The 11956-nt window shown below is 30.8% G+C and overlaps 1 pseudogene; it reads left to right on the top strand.

Moving 5' to 3' along the window:
- Positions 1 to 520: 520 nt before the first annotated feature.
- On the top strand, positions 521 to 1281 carry LOC149513286 (U3 small nucleolar RNA-associated protein 18 homolog pseudogene; annotated as a pseudogene).
- Positions 1282 to 11956: the final 10675 nt, after the last annotated feature.

The following is an 11956-nucleotide window of genomic DNA, read 5'->3' as shown; positions in this document are numbered from 1 at the left end:
TAAGCTTTCTTATTCTTTAAGATTTTTTTCGATAAATAAAAATCATGAAACATTAATATTTTAATATAAAATATATTAGAGTCAAAAATTTTTTTAAAAAATTTTATGAAAAATAAAAACATATAGAAAGAGACAGAAAGAGTAAATAATCAAGACTGATAATAAATAAAAATAAAAATGTTCAACAAAAATTTAAATTTACTTTTTATCAAGTTATTATTAGTTTTTTTCTACATGTTAAAACACTTATTATTTTATAACAATATTAATCAAATTAAAGTTAGGATTAAGGTAATATTAATATTTTTAGTTTGACAGTAAAAATATATAGATCTGTTTTAAATTTACTAGTAAATTCAAATGCTAAAGATATAAAAATCGACATTCAACTTACGAGATATTATTCACTTTTATTCGAAAGTCTCATATTTTTATCTCATAAATAACATTTCACGAGTTTAAATTTAAATTTAACTAATATATTATATTTTATAATAGATCCTTAGAGAGTGTCATGTAACCTTCCAATGGTCCGATAAATTCAGTTTAGTTCCATAGGAATGCTCAGTTACTACTTCCTGTAGGATTGGATCGGAGGATCAGGTTTTTCCAGATCGATGGCAAACGGAACAACAATATACAAAGTGTCTTTCTTGAAGATGGTCTTGTTGGAAAGGCATCTCTCACACCTGATGGTTCTCAGGTCATTATAGCAGGGAAGAGGAAGTTCTACTGTTTTGATTTAGCGAAAACAAAAGTTGATAAAACAGGGCCATTGGTTGGTATGGAGGAAAAAAGCTTGGAAGTTTTAGAGGTTTCCCAGATTTAGTACGATTGCAATTTTGGGAAATGAAGGCTATATCTTGTTGGTTTCATCCAAAACAAAGGAACTGATGGAACAATTAAGATGAATGGAACTGTTTTTCTCTAGCTTTTGCTGATGATGGAACCAATTATTGAGCTCTGGTGGGGATGGACAGGTCTGCCACTGGGACTTGAGAACAAGAACTAGCTTCCGTAAGGCGATGCTCAAATACTGGCCATCTGGTCTACAATGAAGAAAAACAGTTTAAAGCTGATACATGTCCTATCATTTACCGTCTACTCTAATTGGCCTCCACTGAATAAGAACTTACATTATCCTAGCTGTTTGGATTTCAGTCCCCGTGGTGGTTTCATGGCTGTTGGAACTGCTGCTGGCAAAGTGCCATTAAACAATTTGCACCATTACAATCATGCATAGAGTGGATGTTTCACTCTACTTGTTTGAATGTGCTTGTGTAAGAGGAAACTTCAGCTGCAATGTAGTTTCATCCCTTCTCTATATCATGCAGAAGGCACCATAGCCAGCAGATGAACAACATTTTCTTTCTTTTTCTTTTGGCTTTTGCTTTTAATTATAAGCAATGGTCAAAGAGCCAAAATTTTGGGTACAATAGCTTCAGCCTAGTTCTTATAGCGTATGAGCTCATTGGTCATTCAAGTTGTTTCTGCTCTGTGTTGCAAATTTGAATTCCAATTTACTAAATATCATCTCTTTAAAAATATTATATAAATCAATTAACCTCAATTCGAATACCTTTTCCTAGCAACAGACAAAAATTAAAATCAAACAAGTCCTACGTTTTACATCTGTTCCATACATTCCCCAGCAACAGGAAAAAAAAAAAAAAAAAAAAACGAACAAGTCCTATGTTTCGCATTTGGTTTTGCAGTGCTGGTTTTTGACAGGTGACACATTCTAAGGTTATTACACAGTTTACACTAATCATTTTCTAATATTATATTGCTAATTAATGGGGCTATTAATTGTGTATAACCAAAAGCTATCATGTCATTTATTGTTTTTACTTAGGACTACCAAAACTGAATATATACAGCTCAATTTAATTAATTAATCTCTCCAAATTTGACCATTGACAGTATATTTTTTTATTGACGGAAAGGTCAAAGAATAAAATATCCGTTAATATGATGGTTGAATTGTATATAACAATCAAAGAATCTAACCGTAATTCTATGAAAATAATTGAGGTTCCGTTTCATAAACGTTTTTACATAAGAAATGGGATTCTAACAGGTAGAGTTTTTCTTCTTTGCTGGTAACATAAATGTAACTGCAAAAATCAAACTGAACATAATATTTTGATTTGTCTTAATTTCCAAGTAAATTTAACGAAAACCATCTTAGGGATGTTCTGTTCTTAGCTAATCAATTTATCAATTAGTTTTGTAACAAAGATTTGTTTCCTTAATTTCTTCTTAATTAATTGTAGGTTTCTCTCCATGTATTTGCTCATTTTCAAACATAATTCATAGCAAAACCTGTCTGATGATAGACTGGTGCTGAAAATTCTGATATTGCCTGAACCTGAAACATTTCGGATCAGCCCAGGAATGGCTTCAACAACGGTAAATAATACACTCATCCACCCACAGGTTTGCTTTTTATGTAAGAAGAACATGCAATACAATGGCATATTTTTTAGCAGTAAACCTTTCGACCACATCATTCCTCTCTTCATGATTCAAGTCATCTTGTCTGTCGTGATCTTTCGGGCGATCTATGTTGTTCTCAGGCCATTAAAACAATCTAAACTTGTCTGCAATATCTTGGTAAGTTGTAGTTTTGTTATGTTATTTGACTTTAAAACAAGTAATTTCATAAGCTAGATATGTAGCATATCCACTGAACAGATCTTTTACAAGTTTTTTTTTTTCAGATGAATGTTTCTCTGCTTTATCCTTAACACAAGCAAGGAAGTTGTCATAATTAATTTTCTTCTTTCCAAATATAATCATAACAGTTTTGGGTATAATGTGCCCTCCGGATAGGTAGATTTTGGTGGCGGAGCTCTTCTGGTTTCTGCTATTTCAGGCTACGAGTTCTAGCTAGTTGCTGATTCATGAGAATTATTCGGAAACGACTACTACTTCTGACTACGGCTTTAGAGAAAAAGAGAAATTGAATGACAAATTATCTCAATTCGTTACGAATAGTGACTCAAATTCCATTAGAGATTTATTTGAAATTGATTAGATATTACTTGATAGATAAGAAAACTTACAGAAGAAGAATTCTAAAAGAAAAAAGATTTTTAATAGGTAAGTTTGATTTGCAGAAGAAGAATTCTAAGAGGAAAAAAGATTCTTGACAAGTAAATTTATATGCTTATAAATAGGTAAAATCTCTACGGGGTAAAGAATGAGAAAAAAATATAAGAGAATTGCAAGGTTTTATAGGATAGATAACCCATAAGACTACTAAAAATTTACGTTTTATGGGTGTGTATGTTTGTATGTTTGTAAGTACACTAAGAGGAGATTGAAAGAGTTTATAGGTATTATTATGAGTATTTGATTTGATATTTATTTGTAATTCTCTATAACTAGTGGATTTTTTTTCACTACAAAAAATTTTTCATATACCGATGCTTGGTTATACTAACGGTGAAATTGCATTAGTAAAAGAAACCTTTACTGACAGATTTTTAATACCAGAATATACTATACTTATACCAATATTTTATTTAACCGTCAATATAAATAAATTTTTTCTGACGGTATATAACTATCTATCAATATAAATATATTATATACTAACGGTTATTAATGTAACTGTCAGTATAGGCTTAAAAAAAAACAATTGGTTTTATTTGGGAAAAAATTAGGGGGTGTTTGGTAAAGGATTATTCAAGGATTTTTTTGACTAAATACACCTTGAGTAATCCCTTGAAAAACCTAAAAAAGTCTTAAAAAAAAATCGAACCTACGACTTTTTGGTTAACAACTATATACTTTAATTGATTGAACTACTTTAGAAAATGTCTTGAATAATCTTTAAAAAATCCAAAAAAAACTAAAAAAAAAAGATTGAACCTGCAACCTTATAGTTAACAGCTATATGCTCTAGCTAATTAAGCTACTTTAATGTTTTTATAATTAAAAGGTAATTTTTAAACTAAAAATAATCCCTTCCCATATGGGATTATTCAAGGCATTTTTTGTCAAAAATGCTTTCAATAATCTCTTCCCATTTTTTTGGTTTATAAGAGGATTATTTAAGATGTTAGAGGGAGTGATCGAACCTATAACCTTATGGTTAACAACTGTATGCTTTAACCAATTAAGCTACTCTAGTGTTTTTATAATTAAAAGGTATTATTTAAGCTAAGAATAATATCCTCTGATAGGGGATTATTCAAGGCATTTTTGGCTAGAAAACGCCTTGAGTGACCTTATTTAATTTTTTTGTAAGAGATTATTCATGCGTTTTCTAGCTAAAAACGCATTGAATAATCCTCAAAATGTTTAAATCATTTTTTCCCTCCACTTTCCGTTGATTCTACATGTTTAATCTCCACCTTCCATCAACTCTCTCCACCCATCTGTACCCATAGCCTAATCTCTATTTCCCATCAATTCTCTCCACCTCTCACCGACTTTACAAACTTAAACCCATCGACACCCATTTTGTTTTAGAGCGAAATCAAAGTTGAAGCATCAAGACTATCTTTATTTCTCAAATGTATTTTTCATTTTCAGCATTTCAATTTTTTGTCATCGAGCATACCTATTTTTTTTATCCTTCTACTGGTGCTAGCTTTGATGATTGAATGTTTTGTGAAAAAGTAATAGCTTAGGACGATTGAATGTTTGGGGTTCACAAAATTTGTACAAAAAACACCAAAATCTCTACAAGTAATGACTCAACAAATTTATAACCTTGGTGCAGGTACAACAAAATAATAAATTGCATTGTTTAAAAAATAATTCATGGAATTTAGTTATTAAATTGCATATTTTTCCTATATGTAGGTAATGATAATCAGCTTATAAACAAAATCCTAGATCCATTTTATCTAGATAATGGGTAGCAACCCTTTAGAGACCTTTAAATAGTTCTGAAGAATTTAACAACTTCAATAGTTATTTGGGTTGGTAAAGCAGGGGGAACCTATAACAGTGGACAAAATCTTGCCAGCAATTCATTTGTTTATAGTTTCTGGTATGCTTAACTTGACCTTGGGAACATTTCTTATATTAATTGACTAGTAAAAGCTTAATTTGACATGGAATTCTTTTTTGAGTTTTACTAATTAAACATGTATTTGGACCAACTTAGGATGGCATCATCTTACTTTGGAGAGTTGTTTATTTACTTCGAGCACCATGTTTATAGGTATTCAATCATAGACATTAATGTTCTTTTTTTTTTGGATTTCGTACAATGACGATAGTTCTTGACTTATTTTAAATTTGTGGATTATAAAACAATTTGGCCATTGTTTTATTTCAAAAGTTATTAAATATTTTTAATGACGATAGTTCTTGACTTATTTTAAATTTGTGGATTATAAAACAATTTGGCCATTGTTTTATTTCAAAAGTTATTAAATATTTTTACTTTATATGAAACCATATCATATTATGATTATAAATAAATTAATATTAATAACTGAAAATATAATTACAAATTTTTTTTACTAATGTCTTAAAGTTTATACCGACGCGTTTTACTATTAAAATATTTCAAACTATACTAACAGTCATCATGGACCATCGGTAAAAGTTAAAATACATAAGGTTATATTGATAGGTGTTGACCGATAGTAAAAGATATACTGATGGATACATCGTTGGTATAAGTTGAAAAAATTAAAACATACGAGTCTATACTGACGAAAATAACTATCGGTATAAGGTATAATGCGAAAAACACAATAGTTGCTATACCAACAACTATACATATAGTGACCAACTAAAACTGTCAGTATATCTTTGTTACATGTTTTAACCACATAAAAACCATCAGTATATGTCTATACTAACAAGGGATATATTAATGGTTATAAATTCATCGGAATAAATATTTTGACCGTCAATATAGGGTTTCTTATGCTATACTGATGGATTTTTAAGTTTTATTAATGGTTTTTTTAGTGTCAATATAGAGTAGGTTTTTTTATAGTGTTCTCATCTGTAAACGTAGGTAGGTTAGATTGAATAACGTTAAATTGATATCTCTTGTATGCTCAATCCACGATAAATTGTTATCTCTTATGTGATTAATTGATTATTGGTTTGATTTTGCTTTTGCTAGCTTAGTTGTTTGATTGGATTAGGGCTTTTTACCTAACAAATGATATCAGAGCTGTGATGCTCCCTAACAATTTGTATCAAAGCATGATACGAGCCATAGGAAAAAGCAAATCCAAAAAATCTCGACTTAAAGAAAAAGTTTATGTTTATGTTTTGAAAATCAATTTACATAAAGCATGGAGGCACGTAAGAAAAAATGATTGTGAAACTTTCATTGTGGGTGGAGCCAAACATGTTTAATATGAAGATTAATAATTGATGAAATTTGAGTGAAAATATAGATCATTGGAAATAATAACTCATCTTATAACAGATTTGCTAGATATTATAGATAAGAAAACTTGTATAAGAAGAATTATAAGAAGAAAAAAATTTTTGACAAGCAAGTTTGGATACTTATAAATAGGTGAAGTCTCAATAGGATTAAAAATGAATGAGAAAAAGATGTAAGAGAGTTGCAAGATTTTATGAGATAGATACTCCATAAGACTAGTGGAGATTAATGTCTTTATGGATGTATATGTTAGAGTGGACTACAAAAGACTGAAACAGTCCATATAGGTATGGGTGTATATGTTAGAGTGGACTAAAGGAGTCTGAAATGATCCTCATAGGTATGAGTGTATGAGTGTATATGGGTATGTATTTGTTTGGGTTGAGAATGCTCTATAGGACTGAAGGAGATTGAGAAGGTTTTATGAGTATTGATTATTAAGTGAGGTTAGTTTGATATATGTTTATAATTCTCTATAACTAGTAAATCTTATTTCTCATCCGTGAATGTAGGTTAATTAGACTAAATCATATTAAATTATTATCTCTTATGTAATTGATTGATTAATGATTTGATTTTGCTTTCGTTAACTGAAAAGTTTGATTGGATTGAGGCTTTTTACCTAATAAATACATGATGTGGTTAATTGATGGATTAATTTCTTTTGTGTTGGGCACATGATCCAGCCTCATGCGGCATGTACACATACAAAGTCATACCACCAACTATCATTCCAACATCGTCATGTCACATTCTATCTCAAAAAAGTCAACATTTATGGACTTGCTTTATTTCATTTACATATAAGCTTCACATGGTATAGACAACATTAGTTGATTGCCTATTTTTCCTTGGTACGTAAGACCGTTGCTTTTGTAAGTTATAAATTGCATTTGATGGTGAGATGGCCTTTGAACTTAGAAATTGAGTAAGAGCAAGTTTAGTAAGGCAATGATGAGAAAAAAAATATACAAGAGCTCCATAGATAGGTAATTTTGTAGCATGACAAAAAATTTAAAAGATACTATTTTGGATATAATTACAGAGAAGTAATTTGTTTAATCTCTTATTACGGTTTACTAGGTTATTGTTTTCCTCTATAATAAGGTACTTTTCTATGTAAATTTGGTATTCGTTATTTTTCTGCCCTACATCATTTATTGTTTGGCTTGAATTAAATCATTTCGAAAGTATTATTGTCTAAATTGATCTGTCAAAATTATGTTGATATTTTGTTGAATGGTCCAACATTTTTCAGGCTAGAATTATCCTAGGACCTTCTGTCCTTGAGCATAGCAAATTATACATGGAGAAAATGTTTGCACCAAAAGAGATGGGATTGCTGCCACCTTGTCAAACATGGCCACTACCTTGTTCACTTTCCTTATTTGTATCAAAATGGATACAATTATGCTCTCCATAGCAGCCAAGAAGACTTGGAGAATTGGTCTATCTTGCATGATTATGCCTTTTTTATTGACTCTATAACTCACTTTATCGCAACATCATTTCCTCTATAGAATTAAGGCTCGTAACACCTTCCCCATCCAATTTAGTTTTGTTTCTTCGTTCAGTTATTTCATTGTTATTACTCATGCCTTGGATGAACTTAATCTTTTAAGTTCTAAGTTGGGACAACTTTCAACACCTATCACAATGCTCAACGAAATTGTTTCATGCTTCGTTGTACTGATAGGAGCTGCTTCAAGGTAGAAAGACATACAACATATGCTTTATGCTATCTTTTCTTTGTGTGCATTGATAGCATTCGTAATCTTTGTTATACGACTAGTTTTTACGTTGGATTATCAAAAGAACACCTAAGGGAAAACCAGTGAAGAAAAGTTATGTTATAGCAATTTTACTTTTGACGTTATTATTAGGAGTGACCACTTATGCTTTAGGTGCGACCTTCAATCCTACGACTATGATTATGGGATTTGTCATACCAGATGGACCACCTATTGGTGCAATAATTATACAAAAATGTGACCTTTTTATCTCAAAAGTTTTTCTGCCTTTATTCTTTGTTTGGATTGATTATTTCACCAATTTGTCTGCAATACAAGATTTGGGGGAGTTTTTCACCTTTGGAGCAATCATCATCATGGGGTATATAAGAAGGCTGGTAGAAAGTCTCTTGGTTTCGCCATCTTTCAACATGAAGAAAAGTAGTGCCATCTTGTTTAGTCTTATTTTGAGTTTACAAGGTATAGTTGAACTATTTCAAGACATTCTTTGAAAACATCAAAAGGTCAGATCTTATTTGTGTTAGAAATAATGACTTAAATCCTATGAAAGATTTATTTGAGATTTGTTAGATATTGTTTGATGTACAAGAAGATTTATAAAATAAGAATTTTAAGAGAAAATGAATTCTTAATAGGTAAGTTTGACTTGTAAAAAAAGAATTCTAAGAGAAAAAAGATTCTTAATAGGTAAGTTTGTATCCTTTTAAATAGGTAAAGTCTCTATAGAGTTAGATATGAGAAAAAGATATAAAAAAGTTATTAATTTTTGTAGGATAGACACCCTATAAGACTATTGAAGATTTATGTCTTATAAGTGTGTATGTTTGTTTGAGAGTAGACTAAAAGAGATTGAGAGAGTCCACATAGGTATGATGTATGGGTGTATATAGGTATGTATTTGATTGTGTTGAAAGGGTGCACATAGAATGTGTTTGTTTGGGTTAAGAATATTCTATAAGACTAGAAGAGATTGAAAGGGTCTATGGGTATTGATTATTTAGTGGTTGATATGTTTTGATGTGTGTTTATAATTCTCTACAACTAGTGAATCTTATTTCTTATTCATGGATGTAGGTCAATTAAATCGAACTACATTAAATTATTATCTCTTATGTGTTTGATTTATTATTTGATTTCGCTTTCATTGTTGTGATTGGATTGAAGCTTTTTGGCCTAATAAGTGGTATCAGAGCAAAGTTCACGAGAAAAACTAAAGGTTTGAGCCATAGGAAGAGGTAAGTCCAGAGGAGTTTGATTCAAGAAAAGAGTTTGAGTTCATGTTTTGAGAATTGAGGATCAGTTTATGTGAAACATGAAGACACACAAGAGAAGATGATTGTAAGACTTCCATTACAGGTGGAGCCAAGCATGTCTAACATGAAGGCGAATCATTTGATATAATTTGAGTCAAAATGGAGATTGTTAGAAATAATGACTCAAATTTCATGAGAGATTTGTTTGAAATTTGTTAAATATTATTTGATGTACAAGAAGACTTGTAAAAGAAAAATTCTAAGAGAAAGTAAATTCTTACTAGGTAAGTTTGACTTGTAAAAGAAAGATTCTAAAAGAAAAAAAGATTTTTAATAGGTAAGTTTGTATGCTTATAAATCGATGAAGTCTTTATAGGATTAGCTATGAGAAAAAAATGTAAAAGAGTTGTAAGATTTTGTAAGATAGACACCTCATAAGATTACTGAAGATTTACATCTTATAGGTGTATATGTTTATATGTAAGTGGACTAAAAAAGACTGAAAGGGTTCATATAGGTATGATATATGAGTGCATATGGTATATGTTTGATTATGTTGAAATGGTGCATATAGAATATGTTTGTTTAGGTTAAGAATACTCTATAGGACTAAAAAAGATTGAAAGGGTCTATGGTATTGATTATTTAGTAGTTGATATGTTTTTATGTATGTTTGTAATTCTCTATAATTAGTATATCTTGTTTCTCATCTATAGAGGTAGGTTACTTAGACTGAACCATGTTAAATTGTTGTCTCTTGTGTGTTTGATTCATTATTTAATTTCGCTTCCACTGGTGTGATTGGATTAGGGCTTTTTGGCCTAACAGTTTGATACTTTTTTATCTATATGTTTAGCTCTAAAAGCAGTTGTGTTTGTGAATTAGTAATAATCTAATTTTGGTTGGTATTGTGCAGCTTATAAATGACCAAAAATTTGTAACTTTAGCGATGAGCATCGTTATCCTGAAAGCCATTATAACACCCATAATAGAAATCTTCTACAAGCCCGAGTTAAAAAATTTTGAAATGCCTAACTCTGTCAAACTACGTACTAGGTTACTTGGAAGTACTCCAATCATTGGAGAGTTACGGATCATTATATGTGTTTAAGAAGAAGACTACGTCCCAAGCATCATTAGCCTCCTTGAAGCATTGAACCCCAAGAAAGTTACCTCAATCTGTGCCTATGTTATTCATCTTGTTGGACTTGCTAGCCAAAGTGTTCCAACTTTACTCCCTTACAACAATCACAAAAAAAAGTTTAGCAAGCCCAATGGCTCAGATAACATCATGCGAGCTTTTTTAAAATATACGGCATATTCAAGGGCTCTAGTTCAAATTCAGCCCTTCAAAATGATTTCCCCCTTCAAGTACATGCATCAACCTATTTGTAGGTTTGCTGAAGCAATACGTACACCTCTAATTATAGTTCCCTTTTTCAAAAGCCAAGAAGTCCATAGCACTGATGGCACCTTATGAATTTTCAACAATAACATCCAAGCGTTTGCAAATTACGCGATTGGGATTCTAATGGATAGAGGGTTACGCAACCATTTTAGTTTGACTAGCAACTCTTATAATGTAGCAATGATTTTTCTTGGTGAAGTTGATGACCGCGAGGCATTATCTTTTATAGCTCGAATATTAAGTCATCCTAATATTACAATCACCATATTGAGGATTCACTTTAGAGAAAATTATTTATTGGATTTTAAACTCGAGAGAGAGTTAGATGACTCATTGTTCGAAGAATTCAAGGCTATGAACATTAGCAATGCTTGTGTTAGTTGTCATGAGTTTGTAGCACATGACTGTGAGAAAGTAATGAATGTACTTCGATCTTTAGCAAATACCTATGACCTTGTCATTGTGGGAAAGCGGTAAAAGATTCCATAGTTTGAAGAAGGATTGATCAGTTGGGCACAGTATCGAAAGCTTGGGGTTATTGGTGATGCAATAGCTACATCAAATTTTTGTGGGGGAACGATGTCAGCATTGGTGTTACAACATGGTGTTGGAGGCCAGAACAAGTCCATGAGATGTAGTTACGTTTCTTATGAATGTGTATAGAGTGCAGAATTACAGATTTAGTTTTCATTTTCATTTGTAACAATCTAACATTTTCCCCCTATAAGAAATTATGAAGTTTTTCTTTTTCTTTTTCTTCTAATGCATTGGATCGTAACAGTTTTGGAGCTGCCCGATGAATTTGAAAATGAAAATAAAAAAATGGAGTCGCCACTAATATTTTTTTGCTATGTGTGATTGGTCACTTATTAAAATTTATCTTTTTAATAAGATTTTAAGATTAATTAAAATTTATTAAAAAATAATTTTATGGTCTATGAAGTAGTTTGGGTTAGAGAGTCGATTACGCACAGAGAAAAATTAGCACTCGTACAACACTTGTTTAAAAACGATTTCACTTAACTACGTGTTATCCTTTGATTTTGATAAAAAATAGTCTCATTTTCGGTGTTTGAAAAATAATTTCTTTGATTTCTTTTGTTTATTGTAGTCTTGGTTTTTATTTTATTTTATTTTTTAGTGCTCAAATTTTATTCAAGAAAAATAA

Source organism: Durio zibethinus, chromosome 19, assembly GCF_047325235.1.
Source record: "Durio zibethinus cultivar Kanyao isolate XHJ-2024 chromosome 19, ASM4732523v1, whole genome shotgun sequence".
Taxonomy (NCBI): Eukaryota; Viridiplantae; Streptophyta; class Magnoliopsida; order Malvales; family Malvaceae; genus Durio; species Durio zibethinus.
This window is presented reverse-complemented; position numbering and strand designations above follow the sequence as displayed.